The sequence below is a fragment of the Canis lupus genome, chromosome 2 (genome assembly GCF_003254725.2).
Source record: "Canis lupus dingo isolate Sandy chromosome 2, ASM325472v2, whole genome shotgun sequence".
Lineage (NCBI taxonomy): Eukaryota > Metazoa > Chordata > Mammalia > Carnivora > Canidae > Canis > Canis lupus.
Window position 1 is genome coordinate 9,374,388 of NC_064244.1, and position 15,597 is coordinate 9,389,984.

Consider the following 15,597-nt stretch of genomic DNA (forward strand, 5'->3'; position numbering starts at 1 on the left):
CTCGGTTCGCCGTCCCCGCCGCAGCACGCGCCCACCGCACGGCCACCGGGGAGCCCCGGGGCCCCGGCGGGTGTCGCGTCCCGGCCCGAGCCGCGCGGAGCGGGAGGCGGACGCGCAGCCCCAGGCGCGGGGGCAGGAGGTGCGCTGGGGGCGGGGGCGGGGGCGGGGGCCCGGGGGCCCGGGGGGCGGGGGGCCCCGTCCCTCCCTCCCCTTCTGGCGGACCAAAGCCGCTGAAGCTGCAGAAACGCGCTGGCGCCCGTCCACCGGCTGCAAACAAAACCCTACAACAAAAAGCGGCGAAAGGAGAAGCGAATATGGCGCTGCTGAAAATGGAGCCTCGGCCTCTGGAACGTCTTTCTTTCCGCCTCGGCCTCTCGCTCCGTCGGGGTCTGCCCCTTCGTCCCGCGGCGAGCGCCTCCGGGGCGCCGTCCCCGTGCAGCCTGCCGCGCCACCCGCGCCCGTGTCTGCCCCGGGACCCCCTCCCCCCTGCTTTTCCTTCTCTCCTTTCCCCTCTCGGTTCCTCTTTCTCCATTTTGTGTCACAGGCGCTTTTTCCTCGGTTCCCTTTCTGGGCCCGCACTCCCCCCGCGCGTCTCGCTTCAGTGTGTGTGTGTGTGTGTGTGTGTGCGCGCGCGTGCAGGTCGCGAACGGTGCGGAGAGTAGGGGCGGGGAGGGACGGGGTGGGGGTGGGACCGCGCTCGGAGACAGGAGGGACCCGGGAACCCCGACTCCGCGGCGGCCCCTCCCCCGCCGCCCCCGGACTCGCGCGACGGGCCGGGTCTCAGCAGCCGAGCGCCGCCCGCCCGGGGAGCTCAGGGTGGCCGCCCGCTGAATACGTCCACGAGAAGAAAAGGGCGGGGGGGGGGGGATAAAAAAAAAAAAAAAAGGATCTCGCATCTCGCTTTTGCAGCGCTCGAAGGCACGGGGAAAGCTTTGGGTAGACGTGGAAGCCGAATTTCATTTTCCCAGGGGAATTCCAATGCCAATTTTATTTATTTTTATTTTTTTATTTTTTTTCCAATGCCAATTTTAAGAGAGGTCTGCAAAAGCAGACGGCAGCGTGAATCCGAGTTCTCTTGGTTTTTTTTTTTTTTTTTTTAAATTTTTATTTATTTATGATAGAGAGAGAGAGAGAGAGGCAGAGACATAGGCAGAGGGAGAAGCAGGCTCCATGCACCGGGAGCCCGATGTGGGATTCGATCCCGGGTCTCCAGGATCGCGCCCTGGTCCAAAGGCAGGCGCCAAACCGCTGTGCCACCCAGGGATCCCCTCTTGGTTTATTTTGAACAGGAGGAAGGCCAGGTGCTGAGATACGTTTTTAAGGATAAACTTTTTTTAAAAATGACTTTTTCTTTTACACTTGCAGCTGACTTTGATCCCTTAAAAAGGGGGGGGGAGATGAACTCTTCCTAGAGACCAATGGTTTTGAATGCGTAACGCCCCCAAATCGGGGTTCTCGGGTAGTTGGTCTAGACGTTTTTATGATTTTGAAGGTCAAGGTCTCTAAGCGCTGTTCAGTGAAACAGAAGTATGTTGTTACATTAGAGATAAGGCAGAAGGTGGTATGTCCTGATTGTGCTTAATCTTCGTGGAGACTCTTGGGTTTGGTTGGGTTTTTTGTTTTTGGCAGGGGGAATTTGCCTGCGTGCTCTGTAAGAAGCAGCTGAGAGAAATTATTTCAAGTGAAAAGACTTCAGCCAATACACACGTGAAAGCCTTGACATCATTTTCTGACCTGAGGGCCTCTTTTAGTCTTGATAAAATAAGTTTAATCTCATACAGTATTTGAAAACAAAATGATTTTGCTTCCCCATACGTTTTTATTTCACTTTGGATTTCACTTTATTCACATTTACCAAGGTGTCTTTATATTCTTCTGGCCAGTTTTACCTCCTTACTGTGTGGGCTGTCAGAACCATATTAACACACACACACACACACACACACACACACACAAATGTTCATACCTTATGTGACTCTAATGCTCCTGGAATTATTTGAAAAGATCAAAATTTTATAAGGAGACTTTTAAAAATGTATTAGAGAAGTATTTTTTGAAGGAATCTTAGAATGTTTCTTTTTAAAAGTTACCTTCCTTGGCTTTCATTAATTGCCTCTGATTATAGTTAGGTTATATATCTTACTTTCAGATTATTTATTTGTGAAAGAAAGGAGAAAGGAAGCAGATCTCTGCAAGAACTAAATCAATGTAACTAGGCCTTATAAAGAGCCTAAATCTGTGGTACTCTTGAAATATGTTTATCAAATTGAGTTTGGCACATGTTTTCTTCTAACTAAAATAGTTGACCTACAAGTCTTATAAAAATAGATTAAAACTTGTTTTTATTTTTTTAAAAAAAGACTTTATTTATTCATGAGAGACAGAGAGAGGTGGAGACACAGGGAGCCTGATGTGGGACTCGATGCCGGGTCCGCAGGATCAGGCCCTGGACTGAAGGTGGCGCTAAACCGCTGAGCCACCCGGGCTGCCTTAAAACTTGTTTTTAATTCAGGGTCCTACTTTGTTGTGCTTTTCTCCTCATAGATGAACAAATCAGAGGAGTCTAACTTGGAGGGTAGGTAGGTTTTTGTGCTTTTTTCCAGACAAGCTTTCTTAAAATGGGCAAAGTTAGGGAAGTTATTAGGACCTTTTAGTTCAGTTGGAATGATTCAGTACTTATATCAAGTTAATCTTATTAAGATGCTATTTCCTGTTCAGAGGGAATAAATTAAGGCACAACTCAGATTAATCTAGATGGACAGCTTTGTATATCTTCTAAGCAATAGGGGCTAGAAAAACGTATCAGTTATCCAAAATATATATGCATTATATTAAGTACCAATAATGTTCACTGAGGAAGATATAGATAAAACATGGTGTTGTTGAGGAGTTTACAGATTATAAAGGAGTAATTAAATTCTTTATTTTTTTCATTAAAAAATTCATTTGAAAAAAATAAAATTAGATCATGACCTTACTCTACTCACAAATTAAATTTTAGACAGATTTAAAACCTAAATTGGAAAAAAAAATAGAACTTCAAAAATACCGGCATGTAATACAGGAGAATATCTTCATGACCTTGGAGAAGGAAAAATTAGAACACACAATCCATAGAGAATATAATGAATTGCATATTATATAAGTAAATATATAGTACTATTAACAGGAAGGCTACACACAGACTTCAAAACAATGATTTCCTGTTAAGGGAGGAGAAAAGAAGGAGAGGGGAATAGGAAGAAGTCCAAAGGGGGTGTCTCTTTGTAAAATGGTCAGAGGCAATAATAGCAAGATGTTATCCCTTTTTGTTCTATGTACTTTTTTATAAGCTTGTTATAATTTATTTAAAATCCTCTAACATCAATTCCTAGTCCAAAAACCAAACAAATGACACATTTCTTTTTCTTAGTCCTTAATAATCTCTGTAAGGTGACATTCACGTGTATAACAACAAAGTAAACATACCCGGGTCTTTTTCCTGTATAGTCTTTGTATGTTACGTGATGTTCACAGCAGAGATTTCCTCCTAGTTGGATGTGTCTGTCTGTAAACTTGTTTTCTGAGTGGAGTTAGTAGGAAGAGAGAACATGGTTGCAACTATGAATCAGCATAAGACCACTTATTCTTATGTGATCTTTAAAAATGTTTTTTTATTAAGTGAGCAAATTAAAAACCCTCTGTATCTTCACAGAAACACTCTTGAAAAATCTAATTGTTTCAGGCCTCACATGCAAGATTTATTATTTAGGCACGTCTAGTATTTTTGTGTAGATTAAATATCAGGAATCAGTATTTTGGAAATATATATGTAGTCTCATTTTCTCATTTTATATGGCAAGAGTTCATACAATGTTTATTTCTACCATCACCACTTTTCATTAACAGAAGTTTTATTTACTTGTAACTTCCTCCAGGACTATTAATATCATGGCAGCACTGAAATGATGTAACATTTCATTTGCCTTGAGACTTTATGTTTGTATTAGGTCAACAAGCACCATGAAGCAACATGGTTATTGTTTGGCTTACTCATGTGTGAACTGAGGGGGTTTACACACCAAGTGAGTCACACAGTGGGCATTGCCAATATAGTCATGTCACATAAAGGTCAGAAAGTTAGACAAAGAGAAGCATCATTCTTTGGCACTTGTGGATCTTGCTAATCTTGCCAAAGTAATCTTCTGAAAGTTCCAAAACTACTCAAAAACCTCCCATGATTCCCTATTGCCAACAAAATTGCTGCCCAAGTCTCTTTTAGGGCATTAGAGGGCCCTGCAACCCCATTTCATTTGCATTTCCATCCTCATTTTGAAATATTGTCAAAAGTCACTGTGTCCTATAGCTGCCAATCTGTATTATTTGTAGTATGTCCATTTATTTTTTTTTAAAGATTTTATTTATTTATTCAAGAGAGACAAAGAGAGAGGCAGAGACATAGGCAGAGGGAAAGGGAGAAGCAGGCTCCCTGTGGGGAGCCCGATGCGGGACTCTATCCTGGAACCCCAGGATCATGCCTTGAGCCAAGGACGCTCAACTGCTGAGCTACCCAGGCATCCCATGTAGTATGTCCATTTAAAAGGGTGGTCTATACTTGCTGTCTCTCTTTTACTTCTTCCTGTATCAATAAGAGTAGAATAGAAAACCCAGCTAAAATAGAAGTTTATTTTTCCTATGTGACAAGAAGTCTATAGGTAAAGAGTTGCTGGTGTGTTTTCGGGTTCAGTGATGTCAGAACTGTCTGCAGTTTATTTGACCTTCGCCTCATGGTTGCAAAATGGCTGCCACCATTTTAGGAATCACATCTTCACGTTGGGTTCAAAGGTGGGAAGGCAGGCAGAAAGCTTATTCTTCATGAGCTTTTCTCAAGGAGGTAAAGTATTTTCCAAAATAACCCACAAAAGGATTTCCCCTTACATATCGTTAGCTGGCACTTTACCATATTATCTCCCTAGCATAGGGGTTGAGCCCATCTTTCTGCATCAAAGGGAATCTTCTTCACACCTAAATACAACTGGAGTTCTGCTTAGCAAGGAATAATTGGGAGAATGACTTTTGGGAGGCAGTAAACACTATCTGCCACATATTCCAGTTTGTTCCTCAACATCTACAAACAGCTTGTCCCAGTTTCTGTCTTGAAACACCTTTAATGTCATTAATGACTTTTAGGCTTTTGCATAAGAAGGACACTGCTTATTTTCTAATTTCCTTGAACTTTTTGTAGGGCTCAATCATACCCTCCTTGAAATTTATTCATTCATCAAATATCTACTCTTCTCCTTAGTAGAGTGATGAGTATCTCCACCTGTCATCAAATATCCACTCGTCACTTACTATGTATCAGACACTCTGCTAGGTGAAGAGAATATAGCAATGAATCCTGTGTAGTCTTGACCCTCCACAAGTTTATAGTCTAGTGGAGGAGACAGGTAAACAAGTATGTGCAAAAGAATCTCTATGATAGAAGATTTATTTCTAAAAGAGGACATAAAGGAGCAGTCGTTTATGTCACTCAGGTGCTGTGCTTCTTTTCAGATAAGGGAAGGGGGTACTATAGCCATTGACAAAAACAATCTCACTGTTGGCTGTTTCCCACCCTAGAAAAATATAGACATCTATAGAAAATGGGGAGCAGGACAGGAACCAGGGGAGAGTGGCCTTTTCCATTGGCCTGACAAATGCAAATGGAATTCCAAAGAATAGCCAACCAGTTCTCTTCTTCTCTTCTCTTCTCTTCTCTTCTCTTCTCTTCTCTTCTCTTCTCTTCTCTTCTCTTCTCTCTCTTCTCTTCTCTTCTCTTCTCTTCTCTTCCCTTCCTTCCCTTCCCTTCCCTTCCCTTCCCTTCCCTTCCCTTCCCTTCCCTTCCCTTCCCTTCCCTTCTCCTCTCCTCTCCTCTCCTCTCCTCTCCTCTCCTCTCCTCTCCTCTCCTCTCCTCTCCCTTCCCCTCCCCTCCCCTCCCCTCCCCTCCCCTCCCCTCCCCTCCCCTCCCCTTCCCTTCCCTTCCCTTCCCTTCCCTTCCCTTCCCTTCCCTTCCCTTCATTTCTTCAGATAGTCCAACTTTTACAGAATCCACCCGGATAGGGATTATAGGGTGACTTCCGTGGTTTATTTACCTCATCCTGTGTTCTGTGGAGTGAACCAGGTCTCACTCCTAGATCCTGGGTAGACCATGTCTCTAAGTCTCTTGAATGTCAGAGCCTAACCACTCAGGATGGCAGGAAGGACATATTTGGGGAGATACAAGTCTATCTGGCTGATTTGTAGAGTAGGATGGGCAGAGAAGAAAAGGCATGAAAAGGAGAGAAATGAAGCTAGAGAAGTGAGTAAGGGTCTGTTTATGTTATTCCGAGGGGTTTGAACACATTTGGTAGGTCATAGGTTCCCAGACTTTCTCTGTTCACTATACCTTTAGTGTCTGTAGATTTTTCATGATGCCCTAGGCCAAACAAAATACCCAGCAGTTCTCTTCATTGATTAGTTATGTTCAAATGATAATAGTGGTACTTGGTATGGTGTCTAAATAAATATTGTTGCATTTCCCTCAAAAATTAAAAGTATCCCACTGAAATGCCATGTGTTCACTGTGGCACTCTAGGGTGACTCAGTATACAGTTTGGGAACCATAATACAGATTATCACAATTTTTTCATTTGATGAATTAAATATTCAGTTTTGCATTTTAGAAAGATCACTCTTTTAAGTGGATTGCAAGGTTATTCGGAGTAAAGGCATGATGGGGGTTAAGGAGACTATGAGTTAATGGTAGCCATTTAGGAAAGAAATGATCAGGGTGTAAACTGAGGTGACCTAATGAGAATGTTATTGGACCTAAGATATGCTGTGGTGATAGAATGCATAGGATTACTTAGTTGGTTTTAGGGGAGAGAAAGAGGCAGAGTGATTCCTAGTTTGCAAGGTTGGGTTAAAAGGTACATGATAGCAGGAATATAGGAAAAACATGCCTTGGGAGGAAGAGTTCCTTGTTTTCATTTTTTCATTGAATTTGAGATGTCTATAAGGACAAGATGGCTATATTGTGTTGGACCTCAGGAACAGATCTGGAAAAGAAATAAATTGATAAGCATCAATATATTGAGTTGACAACAGAGAGTAAATGAGGTTGCTCAGGATGAGTTGTAGACTAGACTAGAGGAAGCATGCCCATCCATATTTTGAGTCAACAGAGAAAGAGGATCCTGAAAAAGAGCTGGAATCCAGAGAGGTGTCATGAGGCTTGTGTAAGGCAACCTGTTTCAATGAAGCCAGGACTCATCCCCCACTATTGTTCTGTTGTATTAGGTATCACAGTTTTGTTTTGTTTATCCTGTGGTGCCCCCCCCCCCCCCCCCACCGACTCAGAAGCAGAATCGCAGAGAACTATGCTTGGGCTTCATTCTACAGTGGGAAATGTTGGGGGTGAGGTGGGAGGGTTAGGAGCAGGGGAAAGTGATAAAGGGAGGATTCTGTGCAGTGCAACCTCAGTCCTATGTCCAAGGAAAGCCTTTTCTAGATCCTCAGGAAAGAAGCACCATTTTTATGCCCACATCTTAAGAAAAACATAAAGCAATGGTCTGTTTGCAGAATCAAATGCAAGACAGTAATAGAATAAGAAGAATTGGAGAAACCCATGCAATCTGACAATTTGGACCTTTTTTTTTTTTTTTTTTTCAGTAGTGTAGTGGGAGGCAGAAACCTGAGGAGCTTCGGGAATAGCAAGGGAGACAGTCATATAAATAAATAATAACAATGTAACATAGTAAGATACAGTGTTTTGTATCAGGCAGTGTAACTTTTTTCTACTTCTATATTCACTAACTACTTCTTATCAATGCCTGTCACGGGTAGAATGATTTCTGACCACCCTGAAACATCTGTCCCCAGGGTTCCATTCTAGTTCCTTTCTTCTCTCTGCTTGCTCTTCCTAAGCAATTCCATCCAGTCTTAGGACTTTAACCAGCATCCACAGACTCATGGTTTCTCAATTTGTATTTCTAGTTCCCTGACTTTCTGAGCTTGAGTTCTACATTTCCCACCATATGCACAGCACTGGGCATATGCTAGGTATTCAATCAATGTATACTAATTAATTTAAAATATGCTCCTAAATAAATTAAAGATACAGAAGTAAATTTAAATACCAGGTCACTGCATTTTATGTAGTGAATAGGCAGGTAAATGTTTCCCACTAACTTTGTCAGAAAATTTCAATAATTAACTGGAAGCTGCAAGACCATTCAGCATGGGACTTAGGGTAGATCTAGATAGTCACAGTGTATTAGTAGATTAAAACACACAGATTTGCAAATCAGAATGCAGATTCCATTGCTAATTTTGGACAATGTTAGTTAATTCTCTGTGCCTCATTTCCACACTAGTAAACAATCTGAAGGCATGGTTATGCTTCCTGTATTTAATTATTTATATTGAGATGTGTAATTCACATACCACAAAACTCACCCTTTTAAAGTGTACAATTCATTGTATTTACAGAGTTGTATAATCATTGCCACTCTCTAATTCCAGATTATTTTCATCACCCCCAGAAGAAACTCCATGCCCATCACGGTCACCCTACATTCCTCCCTTCCCAGATTCTGAGTTCTGCTTTCTCTCTATGGATTTGCTAATTCTGGATATTTCATATAAATGGAATCATACAGACGTGGTCTTTTGTGTCTGGCTTCTTTCCCTTAACTTTAAACAAACAAAAAAACCTTAGCATAAAGTGTTCAAATTTCATTCATCTTATAGCATGTATCACTACTTCTTTCCTTTTTTTGGTTAAATTATATTCCATTAACTAGACATACCACATTGTGTTGATCAATTCATCAATTGGTGGACTAGGTTCTTTCCACTTTTTAGCTATTATGAATCATGCTGCTATGAACATTATTCTGCAAGTCTTTGTGTGGCTGTTTCCAAATGTCTAGAAGTAGAATTGCTGCATTATATGATGACTTTATGTTTAACATTTTCAGGCATTACCAAACTTTTCCAAAGTGGCTGCATCACTGTGTATTCCCACCAGCAATGTTTAAAGGTTCCAATTTCCCCATATCCTGGTCAATACTTGTTACTGTCCATCTCTTTTATTATTGCCATTTTATAGATACGAAGTGATATCTCATTGTGGTTTGATTTGCATTTTCCTAATGACTTATGATATGGAGCAATTTTTCATGTGTCTGTTGGCCAGTTGTACATTTTCTTTGGAGGAATGTCTACAAATCCTTTCTCATTTTTAAATTGGGTTATTTTTCTTTTTTATTATTGTAAAGATTTTTTCTATATCCAGATGTAAACCCTTATCTCATATATGATTTGCAAATATTTTCTCCTATTCTGTGGGAGCTTTCTTTCCACTTTCTTGATAGGGTCCTTTGAAGCACAAAAGTTTTAAATTTTGATGACATCCAATTTATCTACTTTTTCCTTTCATTCTTTACGCCTTTTTTAAAAAAGAAATTATTGCCTAATCCAAGGTTATAAAAATTATGGCTAATGCTTTTTTTCTATCAGTTTTAAACTTTTATATTAATGTCTTTAATCCATTTTGAGTTAATTTTTATATGTGATGTGAGTTAGGGATCCAATTTCATCGTTTTCCACATGGATACGTAGTTGTCTCATTTGTTGAAAAGACTATTTTTTTCCCTATTGAATTATGCTTGCACCCTTGTTGAAAAGCATTTGGCCATGGATGTATGGTTTCTCATTTCTACTTCATTGATCTCTATGTCTATGCTTCTGCCAGTACCACAACTACATTCCAAAACAGTAAAGTCAATTGCACTGAAGAAATTCTTATTCTCAAATTCCTTGGTAATTCAAGGGATTTTGAGTCTATTTTCTTTCATTACTTTTGAAAAGGAGATCTTCATGACAAAGTCTCCCATCTAAAATAACTAAATTGTATGCATAAGTCTAAGTTTAGATGCTCCTGGGAGGAAACTTCTATAATTCTTCTTACGGTGATAATGTGAGCTTTGGCAGTTTCTTTCTCTGTGTATTCTATAAAGCAGTTGAAAGTCAAATATGAGGGTGCCTGGCTGGCTCCATCAGTAAAGCATGCAACTCTTGATCTCAGCATCATTGAGTTTAAGCCCCATGTTAGGTGTGGAGCCTACTTAAAAAAAAAAGTCAATTATGAATTGACTTTTTCAAATTCCTATTGTTAGAATACTTAATGTTAATCTAAGTTGGAAGCTAGTTAATTTAACCTCAGACGAAAAAACTCTTCAAATACTTAATTTTAGAAAAATATTTATTTATTTATCCTGTGGACTTAGACTAAGAATTTTTTAAATTAATAATTAAAATTTTTTACATATTTTTTTAAATTGGAGTTCAATTTGCCAACATATAGCATAATACCCAGTGCTCATCCCATCAAGTGCCCCCCTCAGTGCCCGTCACCCTAGACTAAGAATTTAAAGTGCCTTTACTCTAAATGCAAGAGTTCTCAGAAGCCAAAAATTTCTTGAATCTAGCATGATAGACTGTTTACTTAATTGTAGTCTCTGTATTTCTGCTATCGATACACTTAATAGGAAAAAAAAGTATAAGAAATATTCCTGGGATCCCTGGGTGGCGCAAAGGTTTGGCGCCTGCCTTTGGCCCAGGGCGCGATCTGGGAGACCCTGGATTGAATCCCACGTCGGGCTCCCGGTGCATGGAGCCTGCTTCTCCCTCTGCCTGTGTCTCTGCCTCTCTCTCTCTCTCTGTGTGACTATCATAAAAATAAAAAATAAAAAATAAAATTAAAAAAAAAAAGAAATATTCCCTAGGTAGAGGAGATATGATAACAAGGAGCAGCTCACATGAAGGGGAAAAAAATAATTCTTTTGGATTGCCAAAGACATTTGTAGTGGATTGCGGGATTGTTGAAATAACAACTTTTAAGGAAGTTAAGGAAAGATCTTTTTCCTTAAAAGAAGGAAAGGCTTTTTTTTCCTCCTAAGTAAAAAGATCACAAACTCTTCTTTTTTGTTTTGACAAAGGGGAGCATTTAGCACAATGTTTCTGTTGAGATCACTGTTTGAATTGTGTATGGTCCCCTATTGTCTCTAAGAGGATTTTTTATCTTTGTGATCATTTAGACGTGTTAAATCTTTGAAAAATCTCTGCTCCCTATGTTTTATTGGTCATGCTTAAGAACTGCGTGATATGTGTCAATTTGACTGAGGTATGGGATGCCCAGAGAAGATCTGAAAACATTATTTCTGAGTGTGTCTGTGAGATTGTTTCAGAAGAGATTAGCATTTGAATTCACAGAGTTAAAAAAAAAAATCCCCCTCACCAATGTGGCCAGCATCATCCAATCTGCTGAGGGCCTGCCTAGAGCAAAATGGCAGAGGAAGGGCAAATCTGCTCTCTGCTTAAGCTGGGACAGCCATCTCTCAGACTTTGGCACCCCTGGTTAGAGTATTTGTGTTAGGACTGGAACCGCCAAGCCTTCTGGATCTCCAGCTTGCAGGCAGCAGATTGAGGGACTTCTCAGCCTCCGTAACTCTGAGAGCCAATCCTTCGTAATAAATCTCTCTCTATATATCTGTATATATCCTATTAGTTCTCTTTCTCTGGAGAATCCTGACTACTACAACCTGTGGAAGGCAACCCAGGATAAGAGAAGGCACACTTGCTACACCTTGATGCATGGCTGCAGTTCTATGTGAGTCTTAGTTTTGTAGTCTTAGAAATTCAAGTTTATCTGTACAGCAAGAGGCTAACAGATGTGGAAGATTCAGTTCTTCATAATCAAGTATATAAAGGATTTGGTTTTTGAACTACAAAACTCAATGACCATTTATCTAGGGCTCTATCTTATCAAAGAATCATAACCAATTCTATGCAATGGTTTATTCCCCTTTCTGGTGGGTATTTCCCAGGAAATGAAGTGTCAGATATGAATTATTTAGTGAATGTGTAACTGAAACAAACTAACTAAAAAGATACAGTTCAGGGATTCCTAAGTAAAAATTTAAATTATTACTTCAAGAATATTTCTGTTTAAATAGTTGAGACTATCCATATGGTATGATATGGAGGGATACTGAGAAGTTCTGTTTCTGCCAAACTCATGATAACATCTTTGGGTTTATTCTAGCCTATTTTATTTTATTTTACCAGTGTTTCAGATTGATGTTACAATGGCCAGTTTACTAAATGTATTAGAGGGAGGAAAAGTACCTAATGTGAATCTAGTCATGAGGAAACACCAGAAAACCTGACATTTAGAGACATTTTACAAAATAACTGGCCTGTCTGCTTCAGAAATGTCACAATATGCAAGAGAGAGAAAGAAGGACAAACTCAGGAATGGTTATAGATTTTAAATGACTAAAGACATGATAATTGAAACCATATCATGATCTTGAATTTTCTTTTGTAATAAAGGACTTTATTGAACAATTGATGAAATATGAATAAGGTCTATATATTAAGACCTAATCCTAATCCTAATAATGCCATGTCAATGTTAAAATGCTAACTTTAATAATTATACTGTGGTTATATATTAAAATTCCATAATTTGGGAAACACACTGAAGTATTTACGGATATCATGTCTAGAATTTACTCTTAAACAGTTGAGGAAAAAAATATTGAGAGAAAGAAAGAATAAAAGTCAATGTAGGAAGATACTAACATTTGGAAAATTTGGTTGAATTCTTCATGCTACTCTTACAGCTTTAAGTCTGATATTATATTAAAAAAATCTTAATCAATGGGAAATTTTAAAGTTTCCAAATTGTTAAAAATAAGTTTAACTATACAGTATGAGAATTATTGTGTAATTAAAAAAAAAATAGAGGCAGCATAGCCTAGTGGTTAAGAAAATAGTGTGGAGAGAGTTGCCTTCATTCAAATCCTTGCTTTGTCACTTACAGGTCTGTGATTTTGGGTAAATTACTTAACTCCTAAAGTTTCTTTGCTGTTAGATAGTGATGATAAAAATGGAACCTATCTCACAAGGTTATTACAAAATTTAAACAAGTAAATATCTGTAAGGGACTTGAAAGAGCATCTGACACAAAGTGTTGTGTATTTGTTGAATGACTACATTTAGAATAGCACTTTGGCCTTAATGGTATCAAAATCACCTTTAGGAAGAGCAGTATTTTTTTAAAGTATAAAGAACTTTGATTAAAATTTTTTTTTAATTTTTAAAGATTTTATTTATTTAGTTAGAGAACACAGCAGGGGTTGGGGTGGAAGGAGAGGGAGAGAACCTACCTCAAGCCAACTCTGTTAAGTGCAGAGCCCATCTTGGGGCTCGATCCCATGACCCTGAGATCATGACCTGAGCCAAAACCAAGAGTCGGACACTTAACTGACGGAGCTACCCAGGCGCCCCTAAACTTTAAAAAAAAATTTTCTAGGAACAACTGATTTGGACTCTTATTGTTTCTGCTTAGACCAATGTGAGATTTCTTGTCATGTCCTTTGATAATCTCTTATACTAATTTTTTGGTCTGCTTCATTATTAGGAACCTGTCAACTCTGCTAATTTTTTACAAAAAATATTTAACATAGTTCTTTCATTTTCATAATTATTTTCAATTATCCAATACATTTATTTCGCATACTAAGTGCTACAGGAAGTATAAAGTTGGATCACATCTCTGACCTCTAGTATACGAATAAAAGTGGCATTAAAAGAGTACAAAAATGGCTACAATATAATGTGAGGTTTGGAGAAGGAGAAAGTGCTAGACAGTTTACAAAAGGGACCGATTATATCTAGTTTGAGAGAGCAGGAAAGGTATCATAGAGGAAAAGTCTTCACTATATGAGGCTAAAGAAACCACAAGGCTTGCCAATTAGACAAGATGGGTAAGGGAGGGTATTCTGCTACCCTCGAGGGATGAGCAAAAGCAAGGCACAGCAACAAGGACCAGCAGCAAATTATCTGAAATTTAAATAGATTTAGAGTTTAAACATTAAACCACTGTAAGCATTAGTTTAATTATCCACAAAATGGGCATAACAATAGTATCCATCTTACAGACTAAATGAGAGATAAATGTAACGCATGTGTCTGACATAAATGCTCATTAACTGTTATTATTTGGGGTACACATTTGTTGGAGACTGGCTCTAAGAAAGGAAATAGGTACAAAGAATGTACTGGATTAATACTGAATGGTGGGAATGAGCATGCAAAGGAGACAAAGTGAAAGTTGGGAGATGTTAGGAAGTTAGAATCGATGACTTTGGGACTGACAAAAGGTAAGAAATAAAGGAAAGGAAACAGAGGATGCCTAGGTTTCAACCTGGGCTGCTAGAAGAGTAGAAGTGTCCTTAAAGGGCCACCAGCTACCTTTTCAAGGACCGGAAACCCCTAACCTCATCCCTCATAAATGCTGGACACAGGCTAGTACTTTATTCATGCTCTGAATAAATGGGATAATTTATTTCATGGGATCATACTGTAAATACACGAGAGCACTTGCCATTTGCAATATTCTAGGATGAATCATTTTGTGATACTACAAAATCCTTTTTTTGAAAATGGATTAATTTGAGCTTGCTATATATAGATATATGGATATAGATAGATGGATAGAGAGATGCTATGGTTAACTATTCATTAAGATAAGATTCTCTTCCTTTCATTTCTTTTAAATATTTTATTTATTTATTTGAGAGAGAGAGAGAGAGCAGAAGCTGGGACAGGGGCAGAGTGAGAGGAGCAGAGGGGCAGAGAGAAGCAGACTCCCCACTGGGCAGAGGGCTCCATGCTTGATCCAGGAACCCAGGGATCATGACCTAAGCCAAAGGCAGACAACTGACTGAGCCACCAAAGTGCTCCTCTTTCATTTCTTTTAAACAGAATTATAGATCTTTGGAAAGTTTAAACAGCGTATCTGTATAACATTTTAAAAGTGAAAGATATATATTCATGTGCTATTTTGTAATAGCTCTGTGAATTAGGCAGTGCAAAGATGATAAATGCTCTAGAAGAAGTAGAGGAACACTTACTCCAAGCCAGGCAATATTTAGTTCTCTTCCCTCTCTATCTTGCTACATTGCTGAACTCATTCCACACTGGTTTTCTCCTCTATTTCTAAGATCCTCAGCTGATTGACCCTTCCATCCAGAGGTAGTTCCCAGCTAAGGAATTCAGTCTCCCTGTGGCATCTGTTAATTATCTTTATTCTTTTGAAGGAAATGGAAAGAGGATAACCATTCTGATTTTTTTTTTTTTTAGTGTTAATCTTTAATAGGTAAATTCAGACTGATAGGCAGGATGGCCAGTTTACTGGCACATTCATTGTGTAGATGGCATAACAAATACCCATTATCTTAAAGTGTTTCTGTGGAAACATCATAGAAAATAAAAGGCTGTGGCTTTTTTTAAATTAACAGTGTTGTGGTCAAGAAATGGACAATGAGGTAGAACCTATCAAAGTTACTGAGATAACTGTAGGGTTATCTTCCTGAAGAAGTTTCCTGAGAAACTTCCAGAAGAAAGTTAAAATCCACGTTCTTCCCCCAACCCCTACCGTTTCTAGCTGCATCCAAGTTTCTTTTGGTCTGAACACAGTTGAAATCATCAATACTGTTAGTGAATAATTCTTTCCCACTAATG